This window comes from Trichechus manatus, unplaced genomic scaffold (genome assembly GCF_000243295.1).
Source record: "Trichechus manatus latirostris isolate Lorelei unplaced genomic scaffold, TriManLat1.0 scaffold00009, whole genome shotgun sequence".
Lineage (NCBI taxonomy): Eukaryota > Metazoa > Chordata > Mammalia > Sirenia > Trichechidae > Trichechus > Trichechus manatus.
The window spans coordinates 7,873,670-7,888,283 of NW_004443945.1; the positions used below are offsets into that span (position 1 = coordinate 7,873,670).

Sequence of the window (14,614 nt, forward strand, 5' to 3'; positions counted from 1 at the left end):
TTCAAGTCTTTTTTAAGAAATACATTTTGTAAGGCTATAACTGCCATAGACAGTGATTCCTCTGATGGATCTGTTCAAAGTAAATTGAAAACCTTCTGGAAAGGATTCACCATTAAGAATATCATGATTCATGGGAGGAGGTCAAAATATCAACATTAAAGGGAATTTGAAAGAAGTTGATTCCAACCCTCATGAATGACTTTGAGGAGTTCAAGACTTCAGTGGAAGAAATAACTGCAGATGTGGTGGAAATAGCAAGAGAACTAGAATTAGAAGTGGAGCCTGAAAATATGTCTGAATTGCTGCAGTCTCATGATAAAATTTTAACAGATGAGGAGTTGCCTCTTATGGATGAGAAAGAAAGTGGTTTCTTGAGATGGAAACTACTCCTAGTGAAGATGCTGTGGGTATGGTTGAAATGACAACAAAGGATTCAGAATATTACATAAACTTAGCTGATAAAGCAATTGCAGGGTTTGAAAGAATTGACTCCAATGTTGAAAGAAGTTCTACTGTGAGTTAAATGCTATCAAACAGCATCACATGATACAGAGAACTCTTTGGTGAAAGGAAGAGTCAATCAACATGGCAAACATCATTGTTGTCTTATTTTAAGAAATTGCCACAGCCATTCCGACCTTCAGCAATCACCACCCTGATCAGTCAGAAGCCATCAACATAGAGGCAAGACCCTCCAACAGCAAAAAAGGTTATGATTCGCTGAAGGCTCACATGATGGTTAGAATTTTCAAGCAATAAAGTATTTTTTAATTAAGGAATATACACTGTTTTTTGAGACATAATGCTATTGCACACATAACAGACTACAGTATAGTGTAAACATAATTTTTTTAATTTTATAATGTTGTAGGTGAAACTTTACAGTGCAAATTAGTTCCTCATTCAAAAATTTACACACAAATTGTTTTGTGATATTGGTTACAATCCCCACAACGTGTCAGCACTATCCCCCTTTCCCTTTCCATCCTGGGTTCTTTGTGTCCATTCACCCAGTTTTCCTGTCCCTTCCTGACTGCTCATCTTTGCTTTTGGGCAGGTGTTGCCCACTTGATCTCATACACTTGATTGAACCGATAACACTTTCCTTGTGTGTGTTATTGTTTGTTTTATAGGCCTGTCTAATCTTTGGCTGAAAGGTAGATTTCAGGAGTGGCTTCAGTTCTGAGTTATCAGGGTATCTGGGGACCATTGTCTTGAGGGTTCCTCCAGTCTCTATTAGACCAGTGGGTCAGGTCTTTTTTGTGTGTGTAAATTTGAATTTTGTTCTACATTTTTCTCCTGCTGTGTCCAGAACTCTCTATTGTGATTCTTGTCAAAGTGGTCAGTGGTGGTAGCTGGGCACTATCTAGATCTTCTGGGCTCAGACTAGTGGAGGATGTGGTGCATGTGGTCCATTAGTCCTTTGGACTAATATTTTCCTTGTGTTTTTTGTTTTCTTCATTCTCCTTTGTTTCAAACATGGTAGAACCAATATCTATATTTTAGATGGCTGCTTACAAGCTTTTAAAACCCCAGATGCTACTCACTGAAATAGGATGTAGAACATTTTCTTTATGAGCTATGTTATGCCAGTTTACCTAGATGTTCCCCTAGACCATGGTCCCCAGTCCTCAGCCCCACTAACTCAGTCCCTCAAGGTGTTTGGAAGTGTCTAGGAAGCGTCTATGGCTTTGCCTTGGTCAAGTCGTGCTGACTTCCCTTGTATTTGCTGTCTTTTCCTTCATCAAAGTTAATATTGTCTACTGTCTAGTTAGTGATTTCCCCTCCTCATGCCTACCCTTCCTCATAACCATCAAAGATTATTGTTTTCTGCTTGTAAACCTTTTTTTTGGGTTTTTATAATAGTGGTCTCATACAATATTTGTCCTTTTGTGATTGACTTATTTCACTCAGCATAATGTCTTCCAGATTCATCCATGCTATGAGATGTTTCATGGATTCATCATTATTCTTTATCATTGTGTAGTATTCCATTGTGTGTATGTACCATAATTTGTTTATCCTTTCATCTGTCGATGGGCACTTAGATTTTTACCATCTTTTTGCTATTGTGAATAATGCGGCAATGAACATGGGTATGCATATGTCTATTCGTGTGACAGCTCTTATTTCTTTTGGGTATGTTCCTATGAGTGGGATTGCTGGATCTTATGGTATTTCTATTTTTATCGTTTCTATAGTGACTGTACCATTTTACATTCCCACGAGCAGTACATAAGTGTTCCAATCTCCACATAACCTCTCTAACATTTGTTATTTTCTGTTTTATTAGTGCCTGTAATTTCCACGTGAGATGGTGCCTTAGGCTGGCTTCGCTACAGAAGCAAAACCAGTAAAGCCTATAAATATATATACAGAGAGATGTATATCAAGAAAATGGCTCACTAGATTGTAGAGACTGGAATGTCAAGTCCGTGGATGAGGATAGAGGCTTCTCTTGATTCAAGTAGCCACAGGGGCTGGCAAACCCAAGATCGGCAGGTCAGAGAGCAGAGCTCTTGTTCACAGGCTGTGAAGATCGACCAATTCCAGGATCGACAGGCAAGACTGCAAGGCTTCTCCTGATTCATGTAGCTGCAGGGGCTGGTGAACCTAAGACTGGCAGGTCAGAGAGCAGGGCTGTGAAGATTGACAAATCCCAAGACTGGCAGATAAGCTGCTAGCTTAAGTCCCAATTGCCAGATGTCAGACTAACAGGAGGCAGCTGCAGGATCCAGAGCAGGCAAAAGCCAGAACATCCACTTATATTCAGGTGCAGGCCACAAGCCCAAGGAAACTCCCTTTCAACTGACTGGCTACTCACAGCAGATCCCATCATGGGGGTGATCACATATAAACACTGAATCATGGCTCAGCCAAGGTGACACACAATCTTAACCATCACAGATGGTATCTCATTGTAGTTTTGATTTGCATTTCTCTGCCTGAATGTCTTCTTTAGTGAAGTGTCTGTTCATATCCTTTGCCCATTTTTTAATTGGATTATTTGCCTCTCTGTTGTTGAGGTGTTGAAGTATGCTATAGATTTTAGAGATTAGACCTTTGTTAGATATGTCATAGCCAAAAAATTTTTCCCAGTCCATAGGTTCTCTTTTTACTCTTTTGGTGAAATTTTTTGATGAGCACAAGTGTTTAATTTTTAGGAGCTCCCAGTTATCTTATTTATCTTCCTGTATTTGTGCATTGTTAGTTATGGTTTTTATTCTATTTATGCCATGTATTAGGCCCCTAGTGTTGTCTCTGTTTTTTCTTCCATGATCTTTATTTTTTTAGGTTTTATATTTAGGTCCTTGATCCATTTTGAGTTAGTGTTTGTGTATGGTGTGAGGTATGGGTCTTGTTTCACTTTTTTACAGATGGACATCCAGTTTTGCCAGCACCATTTGTTAAAAAGACTATCTTTTCCCCATTTAATGGACTTTGGTCCTTTGTCAAAGATCAGCTGACCATAGATGGATGGATTTACATATGGGTTCTTGATTTGGTTCCATTGGTTAAGCATAACTTTTATATGTACTGGGTAACCAAAAAATTTGTATGACTCACTTTATTGCTGTGGTCTGGAACCAAACCTACAATATCTCGGAGGTATACCTGTATATGCTAGCAGAAAATAATCGTCAAACTAGAAATGCATTGCCTGCTAAATAGCAGAATGAGAGCAATGTAAACATATATCGAGTATGTTAAAAACACAATTTTACCTCCACCAGTCTCTCTTTAAAACTTGTAAAGGATATACTTCAGAAAAGAAGAAATTGATTTTAGAAGGAAAGTTAAGCTGTGTAAAGAAATAAAGATCAAAGAAAATGGTTTCCATTTATTTTTTAAGAGAGTCTACTGTACAAAGATGATGACTGCTACATGATTTATAATGCATAAAAATAAAACACACAAACCAACTAAAATCCTACATGCACCTATCTAGGTGACTGGTAATCTAAAAAAGACTCTTAGATGAAAGATGAGACCCTATGGTATGGACCACTAGTAATTAAGGCCAACAATTTAAAAAGAGGTGGCTAAATGTCATCACTTTATCGATAAACAGTGATTTCAGAGAGAGAAAATGGAAAGGGAGTTATTGGAGAACCAGGGGAGTTAAGACAAAGAGCAAGCAACATGGTGGGAAGCTGCAATTCCAACTGCTTAAATGGTCAAGCAGTTTTAGGGATAGGGATATATAGGATTTAACATTATGGGGTTTTCATTGCTGCAATAAAACTCCTTGACACCTTAATAATTCAGTGACGCCTCTTAAACATAAAAAATGTCCTGATGACAATTAGAAAAGAGGCAAAGTTTTTTATCTGGGCTGACATGGTGCAAAAGTTTAGTGAAAGCATCCCTAAACTAAATGAGGTATGTAGAATCCCTGAGCTCAGAGTCAAAGGTGATCCTGAAAATGTAAGATATATAGAAATTAACAGAAAACTTGGAAGAGGTAATTAGAATTTCCAAAGACCTTGGAATAAATTTAGGAATTAATGTTACTATATACAATGTAGGAGCCTTGGTGATACAGTGGTTAAGAGCTGGGGCTGCTAGACAAAAGGTCAGCAGTTCAAATTCACCAGCTGCTCCTTGGAAACCCTATGGGGCAGTTCTACTCCGTCCTACAGGGTTGCTATGAGTTGGAATCAACTCGATGGCAACGGATTTGATTTTTTTGTTGTTGTTGTTATATACAACTTAAATGGATATGGAAACTCCAGTTGCCCCCTGAGTTTAAATACATGCATCAAAATATGATATGAACCAGTATTCTACAAAAGAAGTTGTTTTTCTTTTCCTTTCTTCTTTAGTTTTTTCTTTCTTCCTTCCTTTTTTTTGGCTTGTAAGTATTGTCTAATTTTTTATTAATGTCGTGGAAGCTAATCCCTTAGCCCTCCAGACTAGATGTGATGCCCAGGTCCACTAAAGCATCTAAGCCTTCCCTTTATCTCAACCTCATCACCGTTGGTAATTACATTGTGTGCATATGTATGGGTGTGTATGTGTCTATATCATCTATATCTATCTATCTATCTGATTACTGTCTTCTCTATTAGAGAGTTAGTTTTTAAGGGAGTAAGAGTGAGTCCCATATCTGCTTTTTGTTTTGTTTTTTTCCTTTCTATTTTATTCACACTCCTAGCATGGTACCTTGCACATAGAGGTATTCAGGAAACATTTGGTGATTTATGACATCATTTTCCGTTGCTTTATTTCTGTTTCCTTGAACGTGAAGTAGGAATATTCAACAAATATTTACTGAGCTCTTACCACCTGCAAGGCATCTGCTAGGCTCTGAGTCATTTTCACCTTCACAGATCTGCTGTTCTGGTGGGGAAAGTGAGCAGTAAAGCACATTCAAAAATAATATATAGTCTGTTACATATTATTATAACAGCCTATATGTTATTTTTCTATATAAATAAAATAAAAATTTTATATGTAATAAATAATATTGATTAAAAATAGATAATAAGGGGGGATAGGAAATGTTGAGGGTTGCAATTATAAATAAGGTCAGAGAAGGCCTTAGTAACAAAATGAAAAGTGTGGATCCCATCACAAATTTCCATATGAGCAAGGAATAATAATAGTAGCTAGTTCAATGAAATCAATGCTTGGTATAAAAGAAGTCTGATATAAGTGTTAAGTATCACCATAAATATGAATATTATTTCATCGTAATTGGAGAAACTATTTTTGTCATATATGGAAAAGACAACTACATCTGAGAAGTTAAAAATCATATTCAATAATGAGGCAGCCTTGGGAAAATTAGAGCACAGAGAAAGTTGGCATTTTATGGAATCAATGTTTTGAGAAAACCAAGCAGCAAAAATTTTAATGAAGGATGTATTAAGCTTTGATCTGGCATGCATGCAGTAAATACCATTTATAAAACATGCACCTACGTCTCCCTTTTATGTCAAATCTAAAGGCATACAACTTTGAAGTCTCTCTTCTCTGGGATGAATCCAAACAGCAGTTAAGAATTCCTGCTGCAGTTCATTTAGAAGACGAGGGAATCATAAACTAACATGATACCAAAGAAGGACTGTATTTATAAACGATAGGTGTGAAAATGTTCTAATATTTTACTGGAATGTGTTCTGACCTTCAAAAGCCAGAGCTTCACACTTGTATCACTAAGGAATGCACCAGGTGAAGAGAGAGATGCGAGACATTCATTTTGCGGCAACTTCCAGTTAAATCAAATATTCTAGATAATATGAAAAATAAAACTTTTATAAATCAGCTATCATCAGATGTTAAGTTACATATTCAGTGTGAGATGTCTTTAGTTTCTAACACAAATCCAAAGAAATAAGCAGATATGCAGAAGTCTAGCTCAGACTTTTTGTGACAAACCTATCAATTTTGATTTGGTCAAATAGGTCTACCAACTAAGAGTGTAATAAACAAAAATGAAACAAAATTGATTCAAAAACTTATGTGGAATATAAATCAGTCTATCCACAAGTCATCACCATAAAGTATTCTGATTCTTTTAACATAAACAACGTAAGATCACAAAGCATTCATGTTAGTAGGGATTTTAGATATACATTTCACAAATCCTTTACTCGATATGAATCTTGAACAGATGGTCATCCTATCTGTCACTGACCACCTAAAGAAATAATACTTTCATTTCCTTGTGAGGTTAGTCTACTCCAAAGGCAGATGTCTCTCGCTGTTAGAAAGGTCTTTCCTGTATTCATTTGTAATTCCTGGTTGGCAGTGAAGTGTTAAGAGTGTGAGATCTAGCAAAGGTCTTGGATAAAACTTTACTGGTAGTATGAATCTTGACAAGTGACTTAAGACCCTAACATTTTAGTTTCCTCAAATGTACATATGTATGTATTAAGATAGTTACAACCTCATCTGGCTATTATTGTAAGGATTAAATGAGATAAAGAATACAAGTGCTAATCATTTACTAAGGCTTGTAAAAACTTTAACTATATTCATAAAGTAAGTAGTAAGTCATATTTTCTCTAATAATTTCTTACCCCACTTACAGAAAGTCTAATTATAATTTGAGGACAGTGGTGGTTCAGTGGTAGAATTCTTGCCTTGTATGCAGGGGACCTGGGTTCAGTTCCCAGCCAATGTACCTCAAGTACAGCCACCACTATCACTCATCTGTCAGTGGAGGCTTGCATATTGCTGTGATGCTTAGCAGGTTTCAGCAGAGTTTCCAGACTAAGACAAACTAGGAACAAAGGCTTGGTGATTCACTTCCAAAAGTCAGCCAATGAAAACCCTATAGATTACAATGGTCCGGTCCTATTGTGCATGGGGTCACCATGACTTGGGAATCAACTAGGCAGCTAACAATAACAACCATTATAATTTGGGCTATATAAGAGAAACATGAATAAAATTTTCACTTATGTATCTCAAATATAATTTCCAGATTTAAATTTCGTGATACTTCTTTCCCATGGCAAAAATAGTTGACAGTTGTCATTTCCTCTCTGCCAACCTTCTTCTAGTGGTGTCACTAGGAAGGTACAAGGGGAGGAGGTTGGGGTGTGGACTGCACCCCTGACACTGTCAGAGAGGGTGACACCAAAATGACCCTAGAGTTCGCAGTGGGGCAGGCTGGCCTGCACCACAAGAGAGGGACGACCAGGGCAGTGGCATCACTAGGGTTGGTGTCACCCATCACCCAGTGTGGTAGCTTGTCACTACCACACCCCCACCCTCACTGGGCAGAGAGGAGGGTCTCTGCCTTGGCCAGTGGGACAGGGGAGGAGCTGTGGGTGAGGACTGGCCAGGAGGGGCGGACCCCGCGGCACAGCACTAGACCCTGCATGGGGTGGGTGGGGCCAGGCTCTGCCCAGCAGGGGAGATTGCCAACTGGCTCCACCCATGGAGTGGGGCAGTGACGCCATGAGTTACTGCACTGGGTGACACCAACCCTAGTGCCACTACTGCCTTCACCCCCTTGGAAGACTTTTCATCTGCAGCCTTAATATTCTGGTTCCTTCCATTGTTCATTATACAATATGGTTTTAAGTTCCCTCACCATACTGATCTCTTCTTTCTGAGTCAGGCTCTTAGTTATTTGATGCCTTTCTAAACCAAAATATCCAGACTTGCATGCACTATCTGTAGTAATAAGCAATATCTGACTCTCGTCTCCCTTTTTGTAGATATTATTTTTGTTTCAAGCAACATTCACAATGAATATCAAAATATTTTATTTAGGCAAATACACATGTATTCACCATATTTCATTGTAAATAATTTAAATAACAATTTAGAAACTGATCTTTTAGAGTCTGTTTTTGATGCATTATACACACAGGCTTCCATATTCTTCCTGGAACACAGAAGATATGCTCCTGCCTTAAGGTTTTTTCACTAACTAATTGCTCTTTCTGTGAAATTTTCTCTTCTCGTTATCTACATGGCTCACTCATTGCCTTTTTTGAGGCATTCACTCAAGTGTTATCCTTTCAGTAATGCTTTTCCTGTTCACACCGTTTTGCATTGGAAACCCCTCCCCCCTTAGAATCGTCTGTTCCCATCCCTAGCCCTTTGGTTAACCAACTTCTGTCTACTTTATTTTATACATTGACTGGCTGGCTTCATTAGAATGTAAGCCTCATTGAGGGATGAAATTTTTTTGTCTATTTTTGTTCACTGTTGTATTTCCAGTTATAGGATGGTTTGAGGAATAAAGCAGGCATTCAATAAATATTCATTAAATGAATTAATTCTTGGAAAACAATCAGTAATTTCTTCTTTTTTTTTTTCATTGAGAAGGAACTTAATGTTTGATAGTTTAAAAAAGTCACTGAGTGGCAAATACAGAAAGAAAATTTTGACCCAGCTAATCACAAAACAAAAACTGGTCTTGGTAGATTTCTAAAATAGTACAGATCTTCTAGCACTTCAACTTTAAAAAAGATATGCATCAAAAACATTAATGAATGTATCACTGAAATAAATGAATTACTTTTCTGAGAGTACTCAAATGTAATACTATTTTAAATATATATCCTAACATTTGTATGAAAAATTAATCACACTGCCTGTTTGTGTAAGGAAAAAAATACTTCATTTTGAATATTTCATGATGAAAATTTCAGTTTTGTGACCAAGGTAAAGAAGTTCAATTTTGTAAAGTGACTCTTGAAAATTTATAAGGACTTTATCTATAGGGAGCCCTGGTGGCACAGTGGTTAAGAGCTCGGCTGTCAACCAAAAGGTCTGCAGCTGGAATCCACCAGTCACTCCTTGGAAACCCTATAGGACAGTTCTACTCTGTCCTATAGGGTTGCTATGAGTCAAAATTGACTTGACGGCAATAGATTTGTTTGTTTTATTTACAGATCATATTTCTTTTCAATTCTAATGCCATTAATAATTTGTTAATTTACATTTCAACATAAAGTGAAATGTAGATTCAAATTAAAAGTATTAATATTGCATGAATCCTGTCACCAACCAGAATATTAAATACTTGTCTTTCCCTTCCCTTATCAAGAATGATTGCTTTTAATTATGCTAAAATCAAGTCTCACCTTATTCTAATTTCATATTTAATAGTAGAAGTAAACATATCAAAATATAATCGATCATTTCAAATAAGTACAATGCTCTTTTTGTGGTTGTTAGTTTTGTATTTGAAAAGAAGGAAAGAAATGTCAAAGATGATTGGGTTGAATAAGCAAACATGACAAATTCTTTTACTATCTAAATCATGAAATAACACTAGATTAAGGCAATGTGCCCCATTCAGGCAACTTTCAAAATCAGACCTTAAATGTCAAAGCTGAGAGTTATGGTTCAAATCCTTTTCTACTAGATCAACTCAGGCTTTCTTAAGTTCTCCCATTTTTTAAATGATGAATCATGGACCTAAACACCAAGATGCTCAAGTGGTTAAATGGCCACAGAGTTAATAAATGGCACTGTTAAATTTAAACACTGAGAACCTTTCAAAAACAGTAAGCAAACTTATTTCATCAGGCTCAAAACAAGCTAAACAAATACATTTAGAAAAAGAAAAATAAGGTCCACAATATCTTTTAGGAAACCTTTTAGGCCTGATATACTTTGGAATTGATGCTTTTTTGAATTTTAGAAAGCAAATATGATGCAGGATCCCTGGGATGATCCCTGGGAGCTGTAAACGGTTAACGTCCTTGGCTACTAATCCAAAGGTTGGTGATTTGATTCTACTTAGAGGGGTCTTGGAAGAAAGGCTTGGAGATCTACTTCCGAAAAATCAGCCACTGAAAATCCTGTGCAGCACAGTTCTACTCCGACTCACATGGGTCACTATGAGTTGGGATCGACTTGACAGCAACGGGTTATTCGTTGAAGCCTAAGGCAGCACATTATAATAAAACATTGTAATATTTCTCAGTAGAAGGTATAAATATACACACTACACTACACAAGATAATTAAAGACCAAGAATAGATCCATGTCAGGTTAGGTTTTGCTGCCAAATGAGTTAAGCCAAAAAAAAAAAAAAAAAGCAAAACAAAAAGGAAAAAAACCTGTTTTTATGGCTTTTTGAGTTTTGAATGCAAAAAAGGAATTGCAGATCTTTATTTCAAAAGCAGATGATAAAGAATTACAAAATATATGAAATTGGTTAGTTAATGTGTATAGTTACTAAACCAAATAATTAATGCTTCAGGAACAGTATAACTAAAAAATGCTCTTTTATACAACCTAACTTTCCACTTCATAGGGAAAGAGACCAATGAAAACTATGTCTAGATTTCCTCTAAGGAGGTGGGCAGTCAGAAAAAATTATCTACCACTGATATAAACCCCTTGTGGCACAGTGGTTATGAGCTATGGCTGTTAACCAAAAGGCCAGAAGTTTGGATCCATAAGCCACTTCTTGGAAACCCTGTGGGGCCGTTCTATTCTGTCCTACAGGGTCACTATGAGTCGGAATCAACTCAGTGGCAAAGGGTTTGATTTTTTTTGGTTTGGATAGTGCATACCAAACCCCTGTCTCAATTTTCTTAACAGAGTCTGGTAATTTTTCAGATGAAATGTGTTCCTGTTTTTAAGTAGATCTCACGCTCATTCAAACATCAGTCATGAAAGTTATTCTATAATTAGGTATCAAAGTCCTCTGGTTTTAGTGAATCAATTCTTCTCACTTTAACTAAGAGCCACCGGGATGGTTCATGTAAGAATTCACAAAAAATTTACTATGTCTATTTCTATAGCTTTCATCGGAAAGATGAGAGATAAAGAAAACTTTTTCTTTCCAAATTTTATCAAGAGAAAAAACAAATCCATTACAAATGCTCTTTTCAAAGACTATCCTCTACATATTTGAGAAAATCATTCCACGAATAGCTTCATCAGTTTTTATAAATGTGGCTGAAATGAGGTAGCTGATTAGATTTTGTTTTCTTTACCAGAAATAAAGAGTTGCCATATTCTTACTCCATTTAATAATTCAGTCACCATCAGAAAGGATTTCTTTCTCAATTGCCATGCTACCAATGGCCTGGAGTGAGTACTCAAGCATTTCTGATTGCTCTTGTAGACACTGACTCACTGTATTGTACCGGTCAAAACCTGTCCTGCTTGCTATCTTTTCATCAGGTTAATAGATGGTTGGGACCAAATCATATATATTGTGAAGTCGATTTATTTTTATCATCACTTATTTTGAGAGAATGGATAAGCAGAAGCACCAGGAGACCCAGTCCCTTGGACTAGTTCTCCAAAAAATGGAAAAAAAAAAAAAAAAAAGTCATCGTGAGGCTAAACTGGGATTAGGCAATTTTCAGAAAGTGTTTTGAATCTGGAAGAAATTCTAAATCAGGTTGAGTACTTCTTTTACTTCACACTGAGTGAGGGGGGAAGCACACTGAAAAAAGAAAAAGATTATGATCTTCAACATATCTTTCAACATATCTTTGGATTTTTTACAAGCTATCCTAGAATTTTGGTTCCAGATATGGAAATTTGGAAGTTTTCTGTCAGAGCTTTCACAAATCAGCCAGACATTCTTTTTAAGGGAACAATTATACTATTTACAAAATCAGTAAAGTGTAGGGCCCAGAAGCAACAGCTGCAGGGACTATAAAAAGAATGGATTGTACCATCACAGTCATTGTGTGAGGGCTGCGGGCTGAGCTTCAAGCTTGTCAGCTACTTCTGAATATCCGAACCCACCCTGTCAGAAGCCTCATCTTCAAATGTGGTGGTGTATATGCTCCTGAATTTCTGTTCTTATGAGTCAGAAGACAGGCGGCTTAACTGCAGCTGGAAAGAAAAAGGAAAAATAGAAACATAGGTCTATACCATATGTAGTATTTCTTCAATAAATAAATTGTGAATTGTATATATCTATACTAAGGGTGGCACATAAATGTGCGTTTGGCTGCCAACCAAGAGGTCAGCTGTTCGAATCCACCAGCCTGTCCTTGGAAACCCTATGAAGCAGTTCTACTCTGTTCTCTGAGTCAGAATTGACTCGCCAGCAATGAGTTTTTTTGTTCTGTTTAGTTTGTTTGTTTTACACTAAGGGTGGAGCCCTGGTGACTCAGTCCTTAAGAGCTCGACTGCTAACCAAGAGATTGGCAGTTCGAATCCATCAGCAGCTCCTTGGAAATTCTATGGGGTGGTTCTACTCTGTCCTATAGGGTTGCTATGAGTGGAAATTGACTCAAGGGCAATGGGTTTGGTTTGGTTTTATAATAAAGGTATGTGTGTCTGTATATAAATGTATGTATATATGTATATATATTTCATTATTTGTAAACATTCAAAATTTACTATTTGTTCCAACTTGGTTTATCAATCTATATTACACTAAAGAACGCTACTTGAAATGCATCACCCATCCCTTTAGTTCTCAATAAATGCTAAAATCTAGGTGAAAAATCAAACAGAGGTCTTTGACTCCAGTTTTTTTAAACTTAAAACCAATGGAAAGAAGAAAAGGTGAAGAAATATAAACTCCAGCTTTGTTGCAAGAGAAAACAAAGTGCCACTCCTACTAGGATGCTGGCTAAATCAGATCCTTATTTGGGTTTGACAGCTCAGAGTGCATTCTTTAGAGCTGCCCCATGTTGCTGATAAAATGTGCACCCAGGGTCACACAGAAATCAAATACCTTTCTTTAATTGTTATCCTATAAAATAAGTTAGTCGACAACACATCTCCATTTTCCTTTCTTTCTTCATTATCATTCCATGCTGTACTGTCCTACCTTCTAATCCAGCCTCTTTACCATCAAAACAAGGGTTTTGATTGATACAGCACCATCTTTTGAGTAAAGGGCAGTTATGCTTATTTTTTCAACCAGTATATATCTACTATAATACTTTGGTTTTCAAGAGTGAAGTGAAATGTGTTTTTTCTTATTCAAGTAATTAACAATAAGAGGTGGAAAGGAGGATATTTTGTGGAGGTGTTCTAGTACACTATGAAATAGTGTAGTTTGGCTAAAACAAAATAGTGGTATAAAGGTTTAACATCTTTACTCAAGTTTTATAATTTTAACATGTCTGGGCAGTTGGATAACAAATTGGTGGAATTCTATCTGGCCTCATCACCACAAAATACCTCCCTTCATTTTTTTTCCCCTTCATTTCTGAAGGAATGAATGTCTAGACAATTGTAGGCCTTTTTGCAAAAAAGATAGCAGATGTTATTCGTTTATCCATCCATTCATTTATGTCCTCATTTATTTGTACTAGCATTCATTTAATAAGTTTTTATTGAGCAGAGCATTTACTATGTGTCAGGCATAGTACTATGCAATGGATGCCCTAAAATTGCTGGACTTGGAGTGAGGCAGGACCATACGTTTAAAAAAAATCCTATTCAGATTACAGTAGATTCTTCTCTCTAAAATGTGTGTGTGTGTGTGTGTGTGTGTGTGTGTGTGTTGGTGTACAGAACTGCTCCACGACAGTGAATGCCTGGATTTTGCAGCTACACCCTAAGTTTTAATACCAGCCCTGCTACTTACTAACTGAGTCATCATGAGCATAGTAGTTAATATTTTTAAATCTCCCTTTCCTTAGGTATAAAATGGTGGTAATAATCAGCTCATAGGGTTTTTGTGAAGATTAATTGAAAAATGTAAATTATTTAGAGCAGTGTATAGAATATATTAATTGGTCTATAAAGGTAACCTATTATTTTGTAAACTACGTATTCAATGTAAGTTAGTAAGGAAGCACAATACTGATTTTCTAATAATAAACAACATCCTTTATTATTATATTTATAAATGATAATCAGCTATCTTATCCTCTTTTTCAAACTTTAAATAAAACTACATATATGCTACAGCATCAATAAAACCAAACCAAACCCACTGCCGTCCAGTCAATTCCGACTCATAGTGACCCTGTAGGACAGAGTAGAACTACCCCACAGGGTTTCCAAGGCTATAAATCTTTACGGAAGCAGATGGCCAGATTGATGTTTAACATAAATATTATAGAAGTTTTGATTGAAAAAGAGAAAACAGAGTATACTTCACAGGAACTACAGCCCTTTAATGGTTAAATGTCCCTAAAATATGTGTCCTCTCTCGAGTCTCTCCTCTCAGCTGAAGAGTTTGCTTTTTCTCTCTTTCCCCTTC

General features: G+C 36.6%; 1 non-coding gene across 1 annotated transcript; it reads left to right on the forward strand.

The window, feature by feature from the left end:
* Nucleotides 1–7,061: 7,061 nt before the first annotated feature.
* Nucleotides 7,062–7,132, forward strand: TRNAT-UGU (transfer RNA threonine (anticodon UGU)). The gene has a single exon. It is a non-coding gene; the product is annotated as a tRNA-Thr (tRNA).
* The last annotated feature ends 7,482 nt before the right edge of the window (nt 7,133–14,614 follow it).